At 32.2% G+C, this 27,540-nt stretch overlaps 1 protein-coding gene and 1 long non-coding RNA gene across 2 annotated transcripts in view; both read left to right on the forward strand.

The window, feature by feature from the left end:
• Positions 1–27,540, forward strand: part of LOC123660303 (neuropeptide CCHamide-1 receptor-like) — a 99,358-nt gene that overhangs the window by 27,416 nt on the left and 44,402 nt on the right. The gene's annotated exons all lie outside the window — the stretch shown is intronic.
• Positions 302–18,886, forward strand: LOC123660307. Its single transcript, XR_006744164.1, has 3 exons — positions 302–312; positions 8,982–8,988; positions 18,771–18,886. It is a non-coding gene; the product is annotated as an uncharacterized LOC123660307 (long non-coding RNA).

The raw sequence follows: 27,540 nt of genomic DNA on the forward strand, positions 1-27,540 counted from the left end.
CGCGCTTGCGATGCTTCTGGTGTTGCAGACGTCTATAAGCTACGGTAATCGCTTACCATCAGGTGAGCCGTACGCTTGTTTGCCGACCTAGTGACATAAAAAAAAAGATACTAATCTAGGGTCGGTTTTCAGGAGAAAGATTTCTCCTTGTGCGTTCCATCGCTTGCAGCAATCTGGCAAAATTGACTTTGTAGACCGATAATCAAATGTAGAATCTTCCCGTAACCATGGTTGCTATAATTCGAAACGTCGGGCATTTAATAAAGTTAATAAACCGCGATTCAATCCGAAAAATTCGTTCCATTGTAATGAGTCAAATTCACGTAAACATTAGAAAACAATAAATAAATATATCTTAGACATACTAAACTAAGATACGTATCTAAATGCTTGTGTTACAGGTAACAGCCGATTTGCTATTGCTACATTTTACCTAAAATTCGTAAACAACGTACAACCTTGTTTGTACATGAAAAGCATCAACTTTCGAATAAAACGAGAATCGTCAAATACAGCGTAAAATACAACGTGGGTCGACGAAAAAGTAGTTAAGTAAATACGATATAACTCAAAAATTGTTAGATATCAATTAAATTTAAATGGAACGACCTGCGGTCACCAACCCGCCTGCCCAGCGTGGTGACTATGGGCAAAACACATGAGTTCGCGCTATTTTAGTCGTAAACTTGTGGAGCCCTGTGTCCAGCAGTGGACTGTGATAGGCCTAAATGATAATGATAATGAATGATGGAACGACATGACACGCACCACTTTTCGATTAAAAAAATCAAAATCGGTCCACCCAATCAAAAGTTCTGAGGTAGCATGCATAAAAAAACACAGTCGAATTGAGAACCTCCTCCTGTTTTAAAGCCGGTTAAAACCACTCTCAAGTCTTTATAAATCATCAACATTTCACAAACAAACTATGTTCATAAATATTTTTAATTCGATTCGACTTTCCACGAGCAGGATTAACCTTCACGTAAATGACGCCTTAAGAGTTTTGAAATAAAATGTTCTCGAATTACTCTCGACGAATACTTTTTGTAGTTTTTTCAATTTTAGTTTCTTATCTAACGGCTGTTAACACTGGTGGAGAGTGTCTGAATGGCGTGAAAACTTAAAGATATCAAAAGAAACTGGATTTAGTAGGTATAAAGTATTTATTTACGTTTCATTTGAAGATAAGTAATTATATATATTTTTGTACTTACTAATTTTTCTTCTTAAATTGAACATTATTAAACTTAAATAAAATAATAATAGAAAATAGACAAAATTATATAGCAAAAGTAAAATAAATAGACACACAATATAGTACGTGTTTGATAACTTTTATTTATATTTCTCTCTCTCCCACTCTCTATTTTATTTCTCTTCTAATTATTTTCAAATATATTAAATAAATATTTAGCAATGATATGACGTCTGTCAATTGAATTTGGTAAAGTTTTATTTCAAATACGAGCTTAATTGACATCAATATTCATTACAGTATAACGTTTTTGTTTACATTATTTAAATGTCGCCGTGTCACACTACTCGCATTAATTATATTAAAAGCTCGTATTTTACTGATTCTGTTTAAAATTCATTCTCACATTTACTACTAAATTATTTACTATTTACATAATTTTATTTATAATACTAATATTATCAATAAAATAATTATTTTATAATATAATATACAAAACAAGTAGTACTAAATTGAAATAGATACTTGATTTTATTTAATTTAAAACGATAATGTGAAAAGTAAAATAAAAGTGTAATGATAAGAAACATTTTTTTTACTTAGCAGTTAAAAAGTAATAAAGGAAAAATTAGGATTATTTATATATTAATATAATAATAAACCTCTAATATAATATAATATCTATAATACAACTAGCTGACCCGGCGAACTTCGTATCGCCTAACAGTCGATTCTTTAATTGTATTAATTTTTTTTTTAGAATTTTTCTCTCCGTAAGAACCATCCTCGTACTTCAAGGAATATTAAAAAAAAAAGAATTAGCGAAATCGGTCCAACCGTTCTCGAGTTTTGCGCTTAGCAACACATTCAGCGACTCATTTTTATATTATAGACTAGCTGACCCGGCGAACTTCGTATCGCCTAACACAAACTTTATCGTATGGTATTAAAGTTCAAATTGACTTTTAAGTATTATCACAAATCTTTTGTATGGGAGTATAGAAAAGTGTTGTTTTTAGACTTTTTCAGGAAATTTAATTTTTTTTTTTTAGAATTTTTCTCTCCGTAAGAACCATCCTCGTACTTCAAGGAATATTTTAAAAAAAGAATTAGCGAAATCGGTCCAACCGTTCTCGAGTTTTGCGCTTAGCAACACATTTTGCGATTCATTTTTATATATAAGATAAATATAACAATAGACCTCTATCTAATGTATCTAATGTAATGTCTATCTTGTACCGTTTTATGATTAACTACTTATAACTTAACAATAAAATATTTTATTTTAAATAATTCAAAAATTAATTCAATTTTGAAATCTCTAAAAAGGCCTTATTATAATTTGCCGCTTAAATAATATACCCATTACACAGTATGTATTTTTCATTTACAACAAACCTTCGTTTTTGCTTACTTGTAAAAATAGTCTTCAACTTACGTCGTTGTTGCATTATGTATGCAAATGCGGTCTAGACGTAAATTCAACGTTCTGTATTATGTTAATTTATAAAATATCAGCATGACTAGTGCGGACTACTTCGACTTGTGTGTCAAAGATGGTATCCGTTATGCACTCAACTGTAAGACTCTCATCTTGACTTGAAATATGTTTCCAGGTTAGCGGGTACACGGTGACATAATTATTGGAGAATATTTTCGTCCGAAATTTATTTTTCTGATAATTTCCTTACTAAATTAATGATCGTTATCAGCTTTTTGTGATAACTGAGAGGATTTACGTGCTCTATGGATCGTGACGGGAAAACTCTTTAATACTGGAAACCAGACTAAATCCAATACTTTCAAACATCTGCTTTGAGCTTTAATCGAACTTCCAGCATAACAGTGGAACGGTACGGTACTGAAACCTTTATAAATAGTACTGTGACATGATTACCATACAATTAGTCTGTAACAATTATTATGAAAGGTAAATACAAAAAAAAGTGTCATTTTATTATAAGCACACTTCTGTTACATTTTCGCAATTTTAAGTAATTCTCTCACCGATTTCATAAGAACTTTACCTCCTGTGAATAAGAATGTTGTGACTCCCGTGACTATGGTTGCTGTAAAGTATTCGAAACGTCAGGCATTTAAAAAACTTAATAAACCGCGATAAAATCCGCAAAAGTTGTTTCATTATAATGAGCAAAATTCGCGTAAACATTACAAAAAAAATATTTTAATACAATTTTGCAAAATCTTTAGCTACCGATAATGACGTTACAAGTACATCAAAAACTGTTAAAATAATGGTCAAAAGTAGGGTTATGGTATATTTTTTTTTTGTACAATTAGGTCGGTAAAGAAGCATACGGCTCACCTGATTGTAAGCGATTACCGCAGCTTATAGACACTTGCAACATTAAAAGCATTGCAACCGTGTTGCAGACCATATCCCTAAATCCTTCTAAGATCTTTGGTCACCATACTCACCACAGGAACACAACACTGTTTGAAAGCAGTATTATTTAGCTGTGATCTTCTCTGCGATCGAGGTACTTCCTCAGTCAGGCTGCTCCAGATTTTGAGCAGAATATTTCCTGCTGTACTCTCAGTTACACAAATAACTTCACGTAAGCAAATCTTGCTAGACATATTTATGTTTTTATTGTTTCGTTTTAACAAAGAGGTTCGTCGTCTTCTAGTCTATTGTTTGGCAGCTACGCTCCAGGAAACTAGTCTTATTGAGTAGACAATGTTTCTAAATCAAGAACAATAATAGCAGAAATAAAGCTTACCGGTATTCGTACATCAAAAACTACTTGAATGAACGCCAAACGAAACAGAAACGTTGACGGTGCTATGTTTATCGACAGTTTTATTCTCGTTTTATCGATGAAAGAACATTCTTATCGAGTCGATGTATGTGCTAGCCATCTGGTATGAGTATTTTCGGTCATGGTGATAAAATCAACTTTAAATAAAATTGTTTCTGCACAAGTTTCTAAGCTTTCACAGTGACTATATACAATTTTATTCAAACGAGACTTACTCGATTTGCATTTTGCAATTCCTATATTGCTATGATGTTCTAGAGGCCTTGGTTACGGGTCGACGTGGCTATTTTCAGCACTTCGATTATAAATTTTCCAAATTAAAATGTACTTTTAGATCCCATTAAGCATTTATTTTAATGGCGTTAATGTAAATTATGCCCTGGATGTAATAAATAGTAAAAGCCCAGTAAATAGAATACAAGGTTTTAACAGATGTTTTGAGATGAGTTAATAGTTGAACTAGTACCATTCCATTTTGAACCGTCTTCAAAAAGAAGTTGAGGTTCTCAATTAAACTGTATACATTTTATTAGCGTTACTTCGTAACTTTTTACTAGGTGTACCGATTTTGGTGATTCTTTTTTAATTGTAAGCTGGTGATTATCATGTAGTCCCATTTAAAGATTATCTAGATTTGACGAGTAATTTTTGAGTTTTATTTTGTGCGCAATTTTAAAAAATATAATATGAGATATTTACATACAAACATCTATCCAGTAATCGTAGTGGAGTAGGAGAAGCATTAAGCTCTAGTAAAAGTGTATTTTTAAATTTTAAAATTACTTTTGTGATATTGTGCCAATGTAATAAAATGATATCGAAATCTTTACAAAATGAAAAAGTTCGATACCGATCGAGACTAGTAAACTATTTATCGTTATTGTAATAGTTTTTAAAGTACACATACTAATTTTATTTTATTTATTTATTTATTTATTTTATTTATTCTATTTTATTTCTTACATCTAATATTACAGGCATAACCCAATTCATTAGACATAGTAAACGAGACAAAAAACAAAAGGAATAAAAAAAAAATTAAACTACAATTAAAAAGAATTAGCTGACTTGAGCATAACACTAAAAACAAAACAATGTAACATTAATAACTATAAAACATTAAATTCATTTCTCATAACATATTATGTACAAAGTAACTTTTGCGAATTCACTCCACGAACAAGAAAAAAGGTCTAGTGTGTCAGCCACTAAGTTCAGCGTTCTGATTGAACGAGCAAGGGGGCCGTTGCGCACTAGCTCGGTTCTGCCGTGGGGTACTGCAAATAAGCTCGGTCGCCGCCTTCGTTGTAGATACCTATCGGGTACGCTCAAACCTATCCACTGTAGTACCCCTGGATTATTGACAACACCGCGGAATAATTTTAAAATATAAGTTGCCAGAGCCAGCTCTCTCCTAGTCTCCAACTTGTTGTATCCAACCATGCCCAATACAAACAATGTTGGATACATCAAGGGATACAAGGGATACACGCCATAAAGCCTATGGTAAAGAAACCTGGTGAATTTATTTTGAATACGTTCCAGCATGAGACTGTATTTGACTTCATGTGGAGACCATACTGCCGCATTATACTCAAGCTGACTTCTTATCAGGGCATCATACAGTAAAGAGATTGCTTTGATGTTAGTGAATCCCTTAACTGTGCGAATAACAAAACCTAATCGTTTGAACGCTCTTTTGCATATATTTACGATATGCTCGCGGAATGTTAATTTGGCATCAAACTGAACACCAAGATCGCGGACCGATTTTTCTCTTTTTAATAAAGTGCCATCCACCTTGTAGTCGAAATGGAGTGGTTTCTGCGCTCTGCTAAATGTTACTATGGAACATTTATCGACATTAAATTGTAACTTGTTCCTTTTACTCCACTCCAGGACACGGTTGATATCCTGTTGAAGGTGCTGGCAGTCATCTATCCCCTTAATTGCTAGAAGCAGCTTTAGGTCGTCTGCGAAAAGTAAACATTTGGCTTCGCTTACGATTTCGGGTAGATCGTTAATCATTATTATAAATTTTAACGGCTCTAAATTACTGCCTTGGCTCACTCCCGACCTAACGAAATAAGGCTCAGAACGGTAACCCATGTACTCAACATATTGTTTTCTGTCTTTCATGTAACTTGCGAACAATTGAAGCAGCTTAGGTGTACAGCCAATTTTAGCCATCTTTGATAGCAAAATGTCGTTATCAACTAGGTCAAAAGCTTTACGAAAATCAAAGTAGGCCGCATCTACCTGTAACCCTGCATCAACGTGAGGAACCATGTACGTCAGGGCATTTAAAAGGTTACTGGTTGTGTTTCGTGCAGGTCGAAAGCCATGCTGAGCATCGCATAGATACGAAGCCACCTGTTCCTTTATACTTCGCTGAATGACTGTTTCGAACACCTTCGCCGGTGTAGACAGTACTGCCACAGGTCTAAAGGACTCAATAGTCGTTCCTTCACCTTTTTTAGGTATTGGAACGACACGTGTAACCTTCCAACGTTCTGGGAAATATGAATGTTCCAGACACAAATTAAAAACATATAACAGTGGTTCCGCGAGCACTGGGCGACAATCTTTCATCACGAATGCCGGAATACCATCAGGGCCTGCTGATCGCTTGGGTTTAAGTCGTTCGAGAGCTGCACTCACGTCACCGAGGCGCAGAGGAGCGATGTGAACGCGCGCGCCGCCCGCGTCATCCCCAGCCTGCGCCTCGCCGACGTCCAGTCGTGCAGCCTTACTATTGTACACCGAATAGAAATATTTAGCAAATTCTATCGTACTCTCTGAATTTGAAAGGGTTACTCCATCTTTCAAAATTTTTTTGGATGTCGTAGTACCCTTTTTCGTTTTAATATAATCCCAAAAAGACTTAGGATCCCTTACCATATCGTTTTGTAATCGATTCTGATAGTTAAGGAAATCGCTATGAATATTTTTTTTAATTCGCGATCTACATAAAGAAAACGCTTCGTAGTAATCTCGGGATTTCGTGATTTTGTATTGCTTATGTAGTTTAGCTTTTAATTGTATATCCCTAATTAAATCGAATGTATACCATTTAGGATAGTTATACCTTAGATGATGTAATTTAAGACGTTTTTTGGGAACGCAATTTTCCATTATAACATTAAAAATACTATAAAAACACTCCAAAGCTTCCTCCGGCTTACTCTTTTCGTAGATTGAACTCCAGTCGGCGGAAGCCAAAGAGGAATAAAATAAATTGAAATCTGTTTTACCAAAATTCCATTGTGATTCGATTTGGCTACTGCCTACCTCGCGACAGTATGTAGCAGGCCCAGGCACCCATGGCGTTTCGCGTACGCTGAGCTTCAAGTTCACCGCGAGTGGCGGATGATACAAATCTACCGGCACTAGAGCGCTGTCAGCTTCACTTACCCGTAAACCTTCACATAGCCTCGGTGAACACAACACTAAGTCTAATTGTCTTTGATTGCAATTTGGTACCTTATTCATTTGAGTGAATTCGCAAAAAGACATAAAATATTCGAAATAATTGTTTACATTAACTGTGCAAGAATTTAAATTGAAATCACCTAACAAAACAATTTGTTTATATTTGACACACAATTTTTCTACTATTCTAAAAAATATCATATAGTCATCATCACTAGTTTTTGGTGGTAAGTAAACGACGCAACACAAAAACAAACATCTATCCTTACGGTACACAGTCGCACAAACCATTTCAAATGAACAGGTATCTATGTTGACGTCACTCGGTGTCGTCACCCGTAATTAAACGCAGGTGACCATAACAAAACAAATTTGACCAAAAAATCTATTGTAATGAGCGTATTTGACAACATTAAATATATTGTGTTGTTTTTGTACATTAATCAGTGCCGTACCTACAATTTCCTAGCGCATAGTTTATATGGCTTGCGTGCCAAAACTTCGTAAGCCTTAGCGAACAAATAAGGCAGTCGAAGCATTAAATTCTTACGTTCGAACGCTCGGACCTTTACAAACCCCTACTTAAGTTTAGATTGCAATCCCAACATTACAATAATAATTATAGTAATGGCGCTATGATACTGTCTCAATAATTTTTTTAACAAATTTGATAATATTACACATTTACAATGCACAAGTAAAGAACTAATTATTCAAAGGTAATTGCTGAATAAATTACATCCGCGTAGAATAGTGCCAAGTTGAAAGGTTGCAGTCTTCGATTTCAGATTGGGGTGTTGTTAATGTATTTCTTTTTTCTTTGTTTTGAGGTTGTATTACAAAACTTGAAAATGTAACATATACAATACGGAAAAACAAATGGAGTTCAGAGAAATGGAGTAAAACAGTTATGAACTGATATCCCATAAATATAAAGCGTAATCGAGGAAGACAATACAAAATGTGGGAAGACGACATCAAAGCAGTCGCGGGTACTGTGTGGTCGAGATAGCTCGAGAAAGAAAATATTGGAAGAAGTTGGAAGAGGCCTATGCCAACCAAGGGTAAACAAACATGGTGTCGATGATTTAGAGATACGTTAGATAAGTTAGTTAAGTAAGAAAAATAAGTGTACGTGTCTGAAATAAAAGGCTTATATTATTATTATTCATTACTAGCTACGACGTAAAAAGTAAAAAAAATATTGAAAACATTTTCTCATTATTTACACTACTTGTTTATAAACAACATTTTTCATTTTATTATCCGGGATATATATGCAAAATTTTCGAATTTCCTACTCTTGAGAAAGCTACATATATAAAAAAACTACATATATAGCTGACCGTGAGAGAAGCAGGATTCTTTGCGGCATCAAGCATGGCATCAAGCCACAATATTTTAAAGTTTGCCCTTGCGCTCTGTTAATTGTAAAACTAAATGCTAATTTAATTAGAAACTGCAATCTTTTAAATTGAAATGGTAATTCAGAAGAGATGAGTGGTATTCTAGGTATAAATACTGTTCTTTCTTGAAATTTTTCCTTCCTTTTCCTTTGTTCTTTCCAGGAATAAGGTCAACTTCAATTGTATTACTTGATAGCTGTTTTACGATAATCCTCGCTTCATTACATAGTTTTGGGGAGTTGAGATTTCTGAGTAGTATGATTGGAGATCCAGTTTTTAGACGAAGGAAGTGTAATGGCATTCCTGGTATTTCTAAAGAGTTTAGAAATTCAGTAGTGAAGTTGACACTTTCTTCAATGGATACCATCGTGTCGATCGTTTTATATATTTTCTCTTCACCAGGTATTTTCTTTAGAATATTAAAATTGATATCGTCAACAATATGAATTAAACACACTATTAAAAATACTCACACTGATACTTCAAAATAAAGGCTCACAGATAACTTCTTTCCTTTTCGTTTCGAAATCACTTGTTTCGCTGTTCAAATCGAACTAACTCTGGCGGGCGACACCGGGCTCTTATTATTATATTCAGAGAGCTAGGCTCTAGGAAATTCGAGAAAGTTTGAGAATATTTTCTTTCTCACACCTTCTAGAATGTTCTCGACATTATCAAATTATGTAACAATAGGTTCTGAAGCTATAGCATACGTAGTATACGTCTCTACAGTAAAGTAAATAAAGATGACTGAAAACAATGCAAATTGAGGCAATTATTATTTATTCGCTTTCGTTTTCGTTATTTTTTTTTTATACTGAGTATCGAAACTTCATTCAATTAGAAAGAAGAAAAAAGCTTGATGATGATGAATGATCAACGTCTTGTTTTACTCATTTTATTACATCAAGTAACAAAGAAATGGTAATTTTTCTCGAACTAAAGACAAAAAGCTCTGTACTCAAACAGCGAAAGATGTCTTTGTTTTATAGTATTCTTAAGCGGGTAATGCTTGCGACACACCTTGACGTTTAAATGTAACACAAAAAAATTATATACACAACAAGAATATTGAAACATTCTTATAAGGTAATTGTGGTATTCTTATAAGGTAGTGTGTAAACCCGCCTGCCCAGCGTGGTGACTATGGGCAAAACACATGAGTTTACGCTATTTTTGGCATAAGTTTGTGGAGGCCTATGTCCAGCAGTGGACTGTATAGGCTGTAATGATGATGATGATGATGAATTGTGGTGAAATAGCAGATCAACGAGCGTGTTTAAATTAGTATGCCATATATTTGTTTAATATAAAAAATAATAAAAAAGTAAAAAATTCAATTCACACAGAAATTAACATCAAGCTTGAAAACAACTTTTTTAATACAATTGCTCAAAAAGTGGCGTATTGACAGCGACGTATAGCGTTCGGGATGTTGGCTATTACATACTCTTGCTTTTTTTACCTTTCCCGAACTCGTGCGTTCTCTTTCTCAACTGTTAAAATAATGTCTATTAAAAAGAAAAACCAACCATGAAGTTTTTACTAAAAAAAATCATAGAAGTGTTTATGATTCATGCAAATACGTATATTTCTAAAAAGAAGCTACTAATTTGTTTCAATATCAGATTTAATGATTTGATTGAATGAGTTTGGTTAGGTTTCATTTCATTTTATCTCATTAAATTTCATTTTCATTTCATTTCAATAAAAAATTGATAATCAATATATGATATATAAACTGATTTTCAATATATACTGAAGACTTGGCTGTATGGGCACAGTTCCCTTTGCCTACCAGAATGGGTGACGAAAAAAAAACTTTCCTTATATTCTATTTATTATTTTATTACATTGCTTCATTTTTTCGCAACTGTATTAAAAATAGTCGTTCAGTACACGTGCGGAACGGTCATTGCAACTTGTTCCGACTGTCAAGATTTAATATTCTCAATTCAACAAGATTATTTCTGTAAAAAAAATTATTTATATGTTATGAAGCATGCATGCAGTGGCATATTTGTCATATAATTCGAAATGATCATATTTTTATATTAAATAGTCTGTTCGAATAAAAAGCAGAGGTTATATCACATACGCACACACTCATACACACGGACACACTCACATACACACATGTACACCTACACACATGACATCTTTTACAAATATACTACGTACTTTACAAATAATTCACCATTAAATGAGGTCTTAGTACCATTTTTGTTACGTCTAAGTGTCTAAAAGAATAGCAACTCCATCTAGATCAAGTGCATCTCCACTTAATTGAGGGAGGGATTTTTTTTATTTATTTATTATTTTTATTTTATTTTTCATATCTCCATAAATATTATTCTTTACGACTGATAAGCCTTAAGTATTTTATGAAAAAATCAAAATCTGTGATTCACTGCATATTACACGAATTTTCAAGTGAAGTAGAGAAGGATTAATTCACTTGAAGTTGCTAAATTAATATTAACATAAAATGTTTTGCTTGTCTCGTGACAGTAAAAATATTAATTAAAAAAAATAATCATTCCAGTAGAACTCCCTCTTATAGTCAATTATATATTATATTTATTGTATATGTATGTAATTTATATGCTCCGTTTCCACATATAACTACTGTTAGTTAATTGAAGTAACAGTACAATCTTATTGCTTAAAAGAAAACGGGCAAGAATGATTAAGTGTTCCGCTACCCTTATAGTCAGTTTGATTCAATGAAGTCCTGTAAAGGACGAATGAGACAAAGGGAGGAAATTAGAAAAAAAATATAAAAAGTTGATATTTAAGTGCAAATAAGTCTCCTCAGCACGTTTTCAATCATAATTAAATCACTCTTGTCCTGTCATTGTACTTGACTAAAAATTTTTTGTATATTTTAACGGTCTACAAGACAATTACAATTATCTATATAAATAAAAATTAATGTTGCTAAGCGCATAATTCAATATGACAGTATAACAAGTTGTTTTCTGAGATTTACCTTTTTTCCACATCTAGAAGCTCCTTTAAAAGGGCTGTAATAGAGAAACTTGCTAGCACGTATGAATAATCTACACAGTCACTTATCTATACCACATCCACTTACATACAATTACACAGGCATACACGCTCACAAAATTACACATTCACATCTACACATTATTGACCACGGATATTTTACATTTTATATATTTCTCATTTTTTATTGTAACTGTGTTTTACTACCTCAACTCAACTTTGTCTACCTTAACTGTGTAATTTAAATAATGTAAAATCCGAAAGTGACTTTTGTTTGGATACTCTGTATTGCATTAAGAAACATAAAATGTAGCTATGGATTTTTGTACAAATAAATAAATAAACTCGAGAATGTCTCGACCAATTCGGCTAATTTTTTGTTTGTATGTTTTCTAAGACCAACGGAAGGTTTTAAAACAAAAAATAATTTTAAAAAATATTTTTTTTTTAAGTTTTAAAATAAATAAATTTTTTACTATATCAACTTTTGACAGAACGAAGTCTGTCCGGTCAGCTAGTATAAATATATACTAAGAATTTCTTGTTCATGAGACAAGTATTCGTACCTAATACCGAAATATCGTGCTCTGTGAAATGAAAATAAAAAACATGATAAATATATCCCGTTTTTGAAGAATTTTAGTAATAAAAATAACCATGTTATTTTAAAATTTTCTGTTATTTGTTGAATTTCCGTTGCTTTAATTAAACATTTAAAAGAGCGCAAAACAAATCACAATCGCTCTAATTTATTTCGAGTATAAACAAACGTTGGATTTTTTCCGTTTTTCTAAAGTAAATTATGGTTTTCAGATTACGAAATGTTTTGAATAATTCAGCAAGCCCATAACGCGAATTCAATGCGATCCGTGTCGACATTAATACTAAGATTTATAAAAGCTCTTTTTAATAAACGCTTTTTCTATTTCAAACAATTTAATAAAATGTTTAACATACGTCGAGTAAAATTCGATTAGATTCCACAGAATGAAATCTAGAAAGTTTTTTTTTTAATGTACGTAAATATATGATTCTTTTTTTCTTTGAACACCAATATACGAACGACAAATGTCGTAAACAAAAGATAGAAATGGTAAGAAAGTAGAACTTAGGTCGATTTCGTTTTCATTATATTATAGATAAGTAAAAATATTGAGGTGATGTAGTGAAGTGTAACACTTATCACGCGGAAGTTCTCTGTTGCATGATGTTTATACTCCGTTATATAGAAAATAAAACATATATGTTTTTTTTCCTGCTTTCTGTGCCGCGGGTTGTGGGTTCGATTCCCGCCTGAGTCTGGGTGTAATATTTGTATTTATGTATTTATATATGTATTATTTGTATGTATATTTATAAAAAAAATAGTTTTAACAGTCGGCTATTACCTGTAACACAAGCATTAAGTTGCTTACCATAGGAACAGACGACCGTGTGTATATGTTATAAGATATTTATTTATTTATTTATTTATATGTATGTATATAGGTATGTAGCAGTGTTATGCATGTACATATAAAAATATTTGTTAATAAAATAATGCAGCAAAAATACGTAAAGTAATTTCATTTCATTATGACAATAATGTGCGTTTAATTAATTGAATTAAAGATACACGCCTATATTTATTATTGTCTTTTTTACCACTGACGTATATAGGTTTGTTATAATTTTAAAATTTTGGTTGTGTAATGATTCTGCTTCTATTTACGACTACCAAAATATGAAACAAACGATAGTTTGATTTAAAAATTTATTTAGCCGTGATTTTATATTTATACTCTGTATTTTTTATAGAAAGGTGTTTTTGTATTACGGTTGGATGTACAATAAAGTATATTTGCATTTATGTTGTATCTCTGACCTACCCCACCCTAGCCTGCAAAATAATGATACTTGTAATAAAAAAAAATACTAATCGATAGATTTTCAATAGCTCAATTCAACTACGTTGTCCTTTTAAATTGCTCACCTCAAATTATATAATTAAAAATCAAATTTTTTTTTAAAAAATCAAATATTTTCAAACTCCTATATCTTTTGATGTATACAATATTTTAAATTGCTCAAAGTGTTAAAAAACTGCTCAAGTTGCATTTATAATTGCTCAAGTATAGTTTCGAACGGATCCACTTTCCTTAATTTTTAAATAAATATAAGTAGTTTGAACAAATAAAATAATGATATTTGTAAAAAAAATTCTAATAGATAGATTTTCAATTTCTCAATTCAACTAAGTTGTCTTTTTAAATTGCTCACCTCAAATTATTTAATTAAAAATCAAAAAAGTCGTTAAAAAATTCATTTATCAATAATTTCAAACTCCTATATCTTTTGATGTATACAATATTTTACATTGCTCAAAATGTTAATAAACTGCTCAAGTTGCATTTATAATTGCTCAAGTACAGTTTGGAACAGCTCCACTTTCCTTAATTTTTAAATCAATCAAAATTAGTTCAAACTTCATATATATATTTATTTAGAAATTAAGGAAAGTGGAGCTGTTCCAAACTGTACTTGAGCAATTATAAATGCAACTTGAGCAGTTTATTAACACTTTGAGCAATGTAAAATATTGTATACATCAAAAGATATAGGAGTTTGAAATTATTGATAAATGAATTTTTTTAACGACTTTTTTGATTTTTAATTAAATAATTTGAGGTGAGCAATTTAAAAGGACAACGTAGTTGAATTGGACTATTGAAAATCTATCTATTAGTTTTTTTTTTTACAAATATCATTATTTTATTTGTTCAAACTATTTATATTTATTTAAAAATTAAGGAAAGTGGATCGTTCGAAACTATACTTGAGCAATTATAAATGCAACTTGAGCAGTTTTTTAACACTTTGAGCAATTTAAAATATTGTATACATCAAAAGATATAGGAGTTTGAAAATATTTGATTTTTTAAAAAAAAATTTGATTTTTAATTATATAATTTGAGGTGAGCAATTTAAAAGGACAACGTAGTTGAATTGAGCTATTCAAAATCTATCGATTAGTATTTTTTTTATTACAAATATCATTATTTTGCAGGCTGAGGTGGGTTAGGTGTATCTCTGACGCTTCACAGATATAGTGACAAGTGTATAATCTGTGAAATCTACCACAGACTTTTATCCAACGTAAATAAAAATTTTATTTGGCTTAACTCTTTTAATGTAATTTATATAAAGCTTAGAACACGTTGAATTGAATCAACAATGGTAATTTAATTAAGACTGCTAACGCAGACAGCTGATTCTAAATTGCAAAGTGCATACAAACTCAGCATGTGTCAGTTGTCAACAATTTGCGATCCTAGATAACTGTGCCTATAGGTTCGACGTGTTCCCTGCAAATCTAAATTAAATCTAAGCACTGAAGCGTTTACGATTCCAGTTACTATAATAAATAAATAACGCCAACAGATGATGGCTTGATATACATATATAATTTAACTGAGGTAGAACCCAGCAGGATATATGCTGCTCAAAATCTTGAGCGGCCTGACTGGGGAAGTACCTTGATCTTACAGAAGATCAAAGCTAAATAATACTACTTTTAAACAGTATTGTCCTGTGGTGAGTAAGGTGACCAGAGCTCCTACAGAGGATTGGATGTAGGGTCAGCAACACAAGCATTTTGGTTTCCAGGAGTCTATAAGCTACGGTAATCGCATACCAGCAGGTAAGTCGTACACCTGTTTGTAAGCTACCAAGTTGGCAAAAAAGCTATGGTCAATCTGGTGGTAAGCGGTTACCCTAGAATATCGACACCTGCAACACTAGAAGCATCGCATGCACATAACCATCCCTGTCCTCGATTTTTCCCAGAAACACTTACTCAACAACAAAAGAATGAGTGATGTAACGAAAAATGTTTTCATTAAATGTACATTTTCCTAAACATTATTCATTTATATTCAATTAAACAAAAATTTCATTAAATGTAACTCTAGCATACTCATTCTAAAAGGTTTTACATTATGAAATAAAATTTAAAATAATCATTTTAAATGTTTTATTTTAAGAGAAGAACTTATTCAAATATTTTATACATTCCTAACACCAGGAAAATTCTATACAATCTTTATAATTCCTTCGAAATGAAATTCCTATTTGTCACGAACAGATTTCTGTTCAATTTCAAATAGGTACATGTACTTTATTGTACTACTTGTTATTTTATCTTACTTTTTATTTACCTTTTTAAAATGAAACATTATAAAATATTAAGAACTTAAATATGTCGAGCAAGATTTGCTTATATAAAGTAATTTGTATGACTGAAGTAGAGATCAGCAGGATGTTGCTCAAAATCTGGAGCAGCCCGACTGGGGAAGTACCTTAAACTTGCAAAAGAAACTTGCTTGAAAGAAAGAAAACCGACATTAAGTGACGGGATAAAACGAGTTATTACATTTAATTGAGTCTTATTAGAAACATTTCTAAGGTATCACGTTCTTTTTGAAAACGTTAAGAGAAATTGATATGGGAATTCGATTAAAGTTAAAAATAATTATGAATATGAAAGGTTTCAGCAATTTCAGAAATATAAAATAGTCATATCTGTAGGCTGTCATATGTTCTCACTGGAATTCTAGTCACGTGATATATTGCTTGCGTTGTGCGATGCGTTGCATCAATCAAGGACAGAGTTATACCTCTATTATATCTATACTGATATTATTTTTATTTTTATTTTTATTTATTTATTTGGTACACCAACGATTGTTACAATGTTACTTACATCTACAGTATAATATTTAATTTATTTGTGCTAATTGCACAACCAGTTACAGGTATACTCCACATGCTTTTTATATTATGTACACAATAGAAAATTTCTTAGAAACTAAATTATGTGCTAAACACCAAGACTAATAATCAAAAAAACAAAAAAAAATTAATAATAATAATAATTACAATAACCACTAAGTCAGCCTATTGGCAATTTCTGTTTTAAATCTAGTTAGAGACATGCAGTGTACGTCAATCGATCCCCCACACCTATTATAGAGCGTACAAATTCGTGAGATTGGCGAGTTTGCACCCAAAACTGTTCTACGAAGTGGACGAAAGAGTGGCTCAACCGGCTTGCGAGGTATCCGAAGAGGGACTCTAAACATAAATTTTTCCAAAAGAGCTGGGCAACTTAGATAATTTCTCATAATTTTATAGAAAAAACAGAGATCAAGTAAGTCACGTCGGCTGTTTAAACTTTGCATTTTCAGTGACTCTAAAATATCATTATACGAGAGTGACTTCTTGTCTCTGTAATGATTGAAAACTAAATGCCGAACCAGCCGCTTTTGAATTCGTTCTATACGTAATATGTGACAAGCATAATGTGGACGCCATACCACTCTACCATATTCAAGAACTGATCTCACAATACTATTATAGAGAGCTATTTTGGTTGATGAGCACTTAAATGCCCTGACGTTTCTGATAACAAAACCTAACAGCTTGGAAGCTCTCCCAACCATGCCTTCAATATGCGGAACAAAAGTCATTTTGCCATCCAAAAATACTCCCAAATCTTTTACTACGTCAACTTCTTCTAGACTCACACCGTTAATAAAGTAGACCGATGAGATGGGAAACAATTTTCTCGTGAATTTTATGTGATTGCATTTCTTGATATTGAGCTCCATACCATTTCTTCCGCATCAGCGCACAAGAGCATTGAGGTCACTTTGTAGAAGGGAGACATCTTCTTCTGTGTCAATAACCTTCCATAACTTAAGGTCATCAGCATATAAGGAAGGGACAGAATGCTTTATGAAGTGGGGAAGGTCATTCACAAAGATGTTAAAAAGAATTGGACCGAGATGAGATCCCTGTGGCACTCCAGAGTTTATGTCACGTGGTGTAGAGGTAAAGCCATTGACTTCTACGTAAAAAATACGCCCAGAAAGGTATGATTCTAGCCAAGACAAGACAGAACCAACAACAACAACATATTATAACACCAACCCGCCTGCCCAGCGTGGTGACTATGGGCAAAACACATGAGTTTACGCCATTTTTGGCGTGAACTTGTAGAGGCCTATGTCCAGTAGGGGACTGCGAAAGGCTGCTGTGATGATGATGATAATATTATAAAGCTGAAGAGTTTGATTCTTTATTAAATGCCTTGTTCTCAGGTACTTACAGAGGTAGAGTACAGCAGTAAATTTCCTGCTCATAATATGGAGCAGTCTGACTGGGGTAGTACCTCGACCTTACAGAAGACCACAGCTAAATAATACTGTTTTCAAGCAGTATTGTGTTCTTATTGGTGGAATTGGGGGTAGGGTTAAAATAGTTTTTATTTTTATTTTTTATTATGTCACTAGGTCGGCAAACAAGCGTACGGCTCACCTGATGGTAAGCGATTACCGTAGCTTATAGACAACTGCAACACCAGACGCATCGCAAGCGCGTTGCCGACCCAATCCCCAATCCCCCCAGGAGCTCTGGTCACCTTACTCACTAAGTTATACATAAAAACGCCTAAGTAATTTAGTACGATTAGCCGTCATTTAAACAATGAACCTATAATATTACGATCCATATTATATTTGATATTTAAATGTATCACATGTACGAAAAGTAACGCTATCATATCTATGAAGCCCTTGCATAACATATTATGTTATAAATTTGTTTTGTAATTTTGTTCAGGAATTTCGATATTACATTTTCAACAAGCCGTTTTTGTTAATAAAATGCGCTGGTTTAAATGTACTACGAGTTTTGCTTCTTGACAACTACAAGTATTTTATTAAAATTTGAGGTTATTTTTATGTAATAAATATAAGCTTTCCTAAATTAATTGAGTGATAATATTCGTAGCGATGAATATTAAGTCACTTATAATTTAACACGTAAATGTTACGAGGCATGTTTATTTATGTAATTACAAATTAAGCAAAAACATTGAATTCTTGTAATACGACAACACAGTTTATACATATATTATTGTCAAAAGAGTAACTGCGGAGTTTCTTGCCGATTCTTCTCTGCATAATCTACATTCTAAATCGGTGGGAGCTTTACTCTTACAAAAATAATGATCAATTTAAAGTTTAAATTTGTAAAATGACGATTCGAAAGTGCGCATGCGGTTTATTTGAATAAAGTTGTTAGTTTTATCGTTTAATAAAATAAAATAAAAAAATCTAAAAATTACTCTTTATCATATTATTTTTCATTAATTTTGTTTTATTTAATCACTGTATTTAAGTTTGATTTTCGGATAAGTGCACTGATAAAATAAAAAAAAAAAATGTAGCTGATAAAAATAATTAAATCTTAATTAAGAATTACAGTAACAAACGAGATTCGGAAAACAGACAAAAGATAAGAACAGGGATAAAAGGTAAAGTGCGTTGTACTTTGTATATATTTTTTATACAGATGGAATCTTAATTAATGAACTATCAAAGTCTAAGTAAGAAAATCAAAATTAAAATCGAAAACAGCTTTATTCAAATAGGTCCCAAGAGCACTTTCGAATCGTCATTTTACAAATTAAAACTTTAAACATAAATTATTATTTTTGTAAAAGTAAACCTACCACCGATTCGGAATGTAGATTTTGCAGAGAAGAATCGGCAAGAAACTACGCAGTTACTCTTTTGAAAAATAATATATAAACTATGTTTTAGTACAAAATTGTGGAAATGAAATGAATGTGGTAAGAATAAATAATTCTAAATTAAGAAAGGTAACAAAAAAACTAGATAAAAAAGAACGACATAAAAAAACGTATTTACATGGAGTCGGATAAGATAATAGAGAACAAGAAAGATAAAAACGTACTAAAACTAGTTCCTTGTTGTATGATATCACTGCAAACCTTTAACTTCTAATGATTCCGCAAAACACGAATGGTTTATCTTGGTCCGTTTTTAGCTTGGCACGCGATACGCTAGTGGCGAGAGATTATATTTGTGTTATTGTATGTGTAGTCATTAACGTATCAAGATTTATGATTACGCTAACAGTTATATACACTCGTACTCAATCAAAATAAACATTATCAAGGAGCTTATAAATGCACATTTGAATCTTTATAATACAGTAGACAGTAGTATATAATCAACTTGATACAGTTTTAAAACGAAAACAACGAAAGTGGTATCCACATATCTAAACATAATAATATATCTATCATCATATATATAAAAGTGAAAGGTCACTCACTCATCACGAAATCTCCGAAAGTATAACATCTACAAACTTGAAATTTGGCAGGTAGAATCCTTATAAGACGTAGACATCCGCTAAGAACGGATTTTACGAAACACGACCCCAAAGGGTTACTCCCTTTGGGGTCGAACAGAACAGACAACAACAGAGGTTGGAAGTTCACGTTTAGGTTCAGGTTGGAAGTTAAATATCTTAGTGGTAATGTATATCTTCATAACCACGCGGACGTATTCGCGGGCAACAGTTAGTGTATTATAAAACAAAGTCCCCAATAGTGTATGTGATCGATTCCCTCAAAATGTACTGAATGGATTTTCATGCCGTTTTACCAATGGAGAGAGGGCTTCAAGAAGAATGTTTACGGAACGTCTAAGGCTTCGTGCCACACTGATTTCAACGCGGGCGAAGCCACAGGCACAGCTCGTGTATATATAATTTGAAGTTTTAAGAAAAAAAATGGGAGATAAGATGAAAAATATTCTTCACTTAGAGGCAACAGGCTTGTGAATAATATAAAATATAAAATATTGTACGCTGTGTGGCTAAGGCATTAAATAATTTAGCCACCACTTCTCTTCCCGTGGGTGTCATAAGAGGCGACTAAGGGATAATACAGTTCCACTACCACCTTGGAACTTAAAAATCCACCGATGGCGGAATAATCATTCAACTGCTAACTTTGAAAAACACAGGCCGAAGACGGGCAGCAGCGTCTTAGGCGACAAAGCCAACCCTGCGGTCACCCGCCTGCCCAGCGTGGTGACTATGGACAAAACACATGAGGTCATGCCTTTTTTACCGCGATCTTGTGTAGGCCTATGTCCAGTAGTGGACTGCAATAGGCTGAAATGTTGATGATGATGATGATGACTATTTGTTATGTGGGATAAAGAGAAAAGTGAAATTAAATAGTCTCCAGTTATTTCGGAGGGATTGAAATTAGAAAAGAAAACCCGTGTATGAACTATGAAACGACTTTTAACCTTGACCTTTCCTTCGGTAAATACTATTGGTCAGCTCATGTAAAGAGAAATATTGTGACATAAGAAAAACCTTATCTAATTCATACAAAAAATAAGAAATTTAAAAGTAATGTTAAAAACGAAATAGGCAAAAATAATGTGACATTAAGTAACCCATCAGTCTTCACGCTAGAGTTGTTCTCAAACAGCTCTGAGTGGATTCTCAATCTTTTCCGCAATAAAAATAATTTTCTCCAACGTTCTTCAACAGTTATATTTAATATATTTTAGCATTTTGTTATATTTCAATAGTGTCACTCTAAATGCAATGTAAGTGTTTTTCAGCTAAGCAGATTATGAATACTGCAGACACGTATTATTTCAAAATTCACGTGTAAATTCAAAAGGAATAAATTATGTCAGTTATGCTAAATTAATTCAATGTAATTTTATTTATTATTTAGAAACGTGGAATGTATATTTGAATTTTCTATATGTCTAACGATAGATGGAGGATATTCGTTATTTTTACTCCGTTTAAGCGCCTCGAAAGTGCTTATATAACATGTTATTATGGATAAAGATTAAGAACTAGTAAAGCGCTTAGTTTCGACTTGTGAAAAATAGCTATTTCATATCTTAATATTTATAATATTGCTGAAGGAAATTTAAAATATTACCGTTTTCTATATATAAATATCAATCACAAAAACAAAAATAAAATAGCCTACGTTTCTCGTGTAAAAAATAAATAAATGCGAACAAAAGTAGAGAACGTTTATAATGTTGCAATATAATAATATTGTTAATATATAATATTATTACTTTTGTAATATTATACATTTATAATATTTTTTTAAATATCGTTAGTGATCACCGTTCCCGTTTCAATTACTTACAACAGGTAATCTGTAAGTAAAATACACATCTGTACTTATAAGAATTAAAATCATATGGTAAATATGGTCTGAGTATCGTCTATTATATAGTATTAATTTCATTATTGTATTTTAATACAGAAAATTTAAATATGCATACTAGATTCATGAAAATTATAAAATTTCACACGATCAATACTTCTAGACAGACTTCTTATGACAAGCATTCTTTTATTGCATCTATACATATTTAAAAATTAAAGCAACGTTAAGATAATTTAAAGTATATTTATTTATTAAAGCATATAATATGCGTATTAAATTCTAAAACCTTTTACTGGTTTAAACTTAAAAAGTATAGATATTTTCACTTTGATACCTCACCGTCATTTCTAAAATTTATTTATTTATTTATTTATGCATAAAAAACTTCAAACTAACATTACATTGAGCCCAATGCGTTAGTTAAGTTGATCACAAATTCTACCTCTATCTACAGATTTTTGTATATAAAATAAACTAGAAAGTTTACACAAAAGAGTATTCCTTTCAATTTCGTTTCGTCGATGAATTTCGTTGTGATCTAAATGTCTAGATATATATTCGCTCAGGTAGAACCTTTGGTTTTATCACGATTCGACGTTTATTGAAACTCGGCAAGACTTTCGATTTCAGACATTTATAAATTGCATTTGACTTCGGAATATATTTCCGCTGCATATCAAATTTCTATTGTTTTATATGACATTCATTCGTTCATTCCTTTTACCATTCCGTACCAGCTCAATAGTTGATGCTCGTTGAAAAATAAAGTGAAATAGACAATTGAAAATGATGTAAAATGATTACGTAACCTTTGCATATTTTTAGTGATAGAACAAAATAGTAGCCAAGTGACTATGTTCGATTCAGACTCCGATTCAACTGAAATACTGAACACAGACACTTCTGGGAAAAGTCAAATATGGGAGATATTTGACTTTTTCATTACAATGTCTCTGTTAATATGAGTTAATACTTATAATATATAAATATTCTATAAATCTACCTTAATATACAGACTGTCATCTCAACAAAAATAGTTTTGGATTACGTTTAAGCACGCATGAGATTACTACGTATAAACAGACAAATATAGGACATTATTATATTTGCAGGTACGTCAGTAACAGCTGAACTAATAATTACTAATATTATAAACGTACGTCTAACTATCAAAATATATAAAAAAAATATATAACTGGTTGCGTAGCTCAGATTTTTTAACGAAACAATAATATATATTAACTTTAGTTTGTTTGTTTAGTTTGTTTGTTAAACGATAATATATATTAACTTTAGTACTACCGTTGCGCAAGCCTGTTACACTGCTAGCTTTTTTCTGTTGGATAATCTGGAAGAGATCGCTATTTAGTGATAAGATCGCCCATTGCACTATATGTATCTAATATTAAGGTTTGCTATGTATAATATCTTTAGTTGCAATAAAGTGGTTTATTATTATTATTATTTGTTTACTTATTTAGTCTATATTGACTAGTCTTATGATTTCTTAGAAATCTTTTTTGGGTCATAATTTAAATGTTGCAGCAATTAGACCAGTCTTGTCCGTAATTACAGTAAACCTAGCGATTAAGTCCGGCATTATTCAAGATCAAGTTGGCTAAAACAGCGCATCTTAGTCTCCCGGTTTTAGGCATTGTCCCAAAATAAAAATGTCTTAGTAAATGTTGTTGAAGCACTTAAATATATACAATAAATAATATCTTTAACGTACAAATATTTTGACAATAAGTATGAAAATAAAAATTAATAAACCCTCGCAAATAACATAATACATACCAAAAATGCCTCACTAAATTTTAGAAAAGGGCTAATACTCGAAATCCCGATCGATTTTTACAACAAACGAGTAGCTAAGAGCTAAAGGTGATAAAAGACGCTGAGACTGAACTAAAATGACGATTCGAAAGTGCTCTTGGGACCTATTTGAATAAAGCTGTTTTCGATTTTAATTTTGATTTTCTTACTTAGACTTTGATAGTTCATTAATTAAGATTCCATCTGTATAAAAAATATATACAAAGTACAACGCACTTTACCTTTTATCCCTGTTCTTATCTTTTGTCTGTTTTCCGAATCTCGTTTGTTACTGTAATTCTTAATTAAGATTTAATTATTTTTATCAGCTACATTTTTTTTTTATTTTATCAGTGCACTTATCCGAAAATCAAACTTAAATACAGTGATTAAATAAAACAAAATTAATGAAAAATAATATGATAAAGAGTAATTTTTAGATTTTTTTATTTTATTTTATTAAACGATAAAACTAACAACTTTATTCAAATAGACCGCATGCGCACTTTCGAATCGTCATTTTACAAATTTAAACTTTAAATTGATCATTATTTTTGTAAGAGTAAAGCTCCCACCGATTCAGAATGTAGATTATGCAGAGAAGAATCGGCAAGAAACTACGCAGTTACTCTTTTGACAATCATCATTACAGCCTATACAGTCCACTGCTGGACATAGGCCTCCACAAGTTTACGCCAAAAATAACGTGAACTCATGTGTTTTGCCCATAGTCACCACGCTGGGCAGGCGGGTTGGTGACCGCAGTACTGGCTTTGTCGCACCGAAGACGCTGCTGCCCGTCTTCGGCCTGTGTATTTCAAGGCCAGCAGTTGGATGGTTATCCCGCCATCGGTCGGCTTCATAAGTTCCAAGGTGGTTGTGGAACCTTGTTATCCCTTAGTCGCCTCTTACGACACCCACGGGAAGAGAGGGGGTGGCTATATTCTTTGGTGCCGTAGCCACACAGCACACTTTTGACAATAATATATGTATAAACTGTGTTGTATAAATACAAGAATTTAATGTTTTTGCTTAATTTGTTGATGATATGTAATTACATAAATAAACATGCCTCGTAACATTTACGTGTTAAATTATAAGTGACTTAATATTCATCGCTACGAATATTATTACTCACTTAATTTAGGAAAGCTTATATTTATTATATAAAAATAACCTCTAATTTTAATAAAATACTTGTAGTTGTCAAAAAGCAAAACTCGTAGTATATTTAAACCAGCGCATTTTATCGACGAAAATGGCTTGTAGAAAATGTAATATCGAAATTCCTGAACAAAATTACAAAACGAATTTATAACATAATATGTAAAGCAAGGGCTTCATTGATATGATAGCGTTAGTTTTCCAACATGTGATTCATTTAAATATCAAATATAATATGGATCGTAATATTATAGGTTCATTGTTTAAAAGACGGCTAATCGTAATAAATTACTCAGGCGTTTTTATGTATAATTTAGTTGTATTTTAACCCTACCCCCAATTTCACCAACAAGAACACAACACTGCTTGAAAACAGTATTATTTAGCTGTGGTCTTCTGTAAGGTCGAGGTACTTCCCCAGTCAGGCTACTCCCTATTTTGAGCATGAAATTTCCTGCTGTGCTCTACCTCTGTAAGTTCCTGATAACAACGCATTTAATAAAGAATCAAACTCTTCAGCTTTATAATATTATCATCATCATCACAGCAGCCTTTCGGAGTCCATTACTGGACATAGGCCTCCACAAGTTCACGCCAAAAATAGCGTGAGCTCATGTGTTTTACCCATAGTCACCACGTTAAGCAGGTGGGTTGGTGTTATAATATTAGTATAGATATAATAGAGATATAACTCTGTCCTTAATTGATGCAACGCAACGCACAACGCAAGCAATATGTCACGTGACTAGAATTCCAGTGAGAACATATGACAGCCTACAGATATGACTATTTTATATTTCTGAAATTGCTGAAACCTTTCATATTCATAATTATTTTTAACTTTAATCGAATTCCTATATCAATTTCTCGTAAAGTTTTCAAAAAGAACGTGATACCTTAGAAATGTTTCTAATAAGACTCAATTAAATGTAATAACTCGTTTTATCCCGTGACTTAATGTTGGTTTACTTTCTTTCATTTAACTTATTTTCCTTAAAAAATTAATTCACATTCGAATTTAAATTCGTTCGAAACAAACTTTTTTATCTTTGTAGTAGTGTTGACCTGACATACTGAATATGTTTACGATTAAGTTGTGCGTATTCGGTTTCCCGAAACCTCATAAACTTTGTTACAAAAGTTTAATTTAAACTGAAATAATAATATATATTAAATATGATTTAAGTTAAATATGTTATATATAAATTTTCAAGAAATATGTTTTTCAACTAAATCAGAATTAGAAAAACTTAGCATAAATATGAGGGTATTTCAAGATAAATTTATCAGAAAAGATGTGTTGCTTAGTAATACTCAAACACTTGATAATCGTACTGACAGTGAATCGGAACATGTAAATACGGGTAATCATAAAAATCTTTCAACCAATTTTGCCGAAGCGAATTGTACAAAAAGTATTAACTCGAATAAACAAAATACGACTACCCGCGTTACCAAAATGTATGAGGCCACGAAAACAGTGGAAGCAAATGTGGCAGTCACCGACTTAAAATCTATCACCGTACCTCAGCAGGCAGTCTCGAGCTTAGATCTTATTAATAATGATAATAATAATAATAGAAACGAGGAAGAAAAAAGTTATAAAGACATTAAGTGGACTACGATCCGCAAGAAAAGGAGAAGTTCTATAACTAAAAATGTTAAGAAAGGAAAAAATACAGAACTAGTAGAAATAAAAGGGATAGAAAAAAAGAAGCACCTTCACGTTTGGAGATTAACCACAGACACTACAATTGAAAAATTAACATCCCATATAAAAATAATTTGTGGATCAGAAGTCAATTTTAAAATTGAAAAAATTAAACACAAGACAGATAGAGACTATGCTTCGTTTATTATTACGGTATCGGAATCCGTTTATGAAAAGCTGTGTCAACCAGAGGTGTGGCCAATAAACACGGAATTTAGCGAATGGATTTGGTTTCGGAAATCAAGTAACGGAACAGAAAAATAGTGCAACCTTTATCGAAATTTATTACCAGAATGTGAGAGGTCTTCGTACAAAGCTAAATAACTTTTGTAATAATATTGAGTCTTTAAATGCCTATTTAATTGCTATTTCGGAAACAGGGTGTAATGATTCAATAATGGACGCTGAAATAGTGCCGCCTGGCTATCAGATACTTAGATGTGATCGAGCAGACGGGCGTAAGCTTGGCGGCGCGTTTCTTGTGGCCGCACACGGGTTACAGATGCGACGGGTGACGACACCGAGTGACGTCAACATAGATACCTGTTCATTTGAAATAGTTTGTGCGACTGTGTACCGTAAGGATAGATGTTTGTTTTTGTGTTGCGTCGTTTACTTACCACCAAAAACTAGTGATGATGACTATATGATATTTTTTAGAATAGTAGAAAAATTGTGTGTCAAATATAAACAAATTGTTTTGTTAGGTGATTTCAATTTAAATTCTTGCACAGTTAATGTAAACAATTATTTCGAATATTTTATGTCTTTTTGCGAATTCACTCAAATGAATAAGGTACCAAATTGCAATCAAAGACAATTAGACTTAGTGTTGTGTTCACCGGGGCTATGTGAAGGTTTACGGGTAAGTGAAGCTGACAGCGCTCTAGTGCCGGTAGATTTGTATCATCCGCCACTCGCGGTGAACTTGAAGCTCAGCGTACGCG

The sequence above is a fragment of the Melitaea cinxia genome, chromosome 15 (assembly GCF_905220565.1).
Source record: "Melitaea cinxia chromosome 15, ilMelCinx1.1, whole genome shotgun sequence".
In the NCBI taxonomy this organism is placed as follows: domain Eukaryota; kingdom Metazoa; phylum Arthropoda; class Insecta; order Lepidoptera; family Nymphalidae; genus Melitaea; species Melitaea cinxia.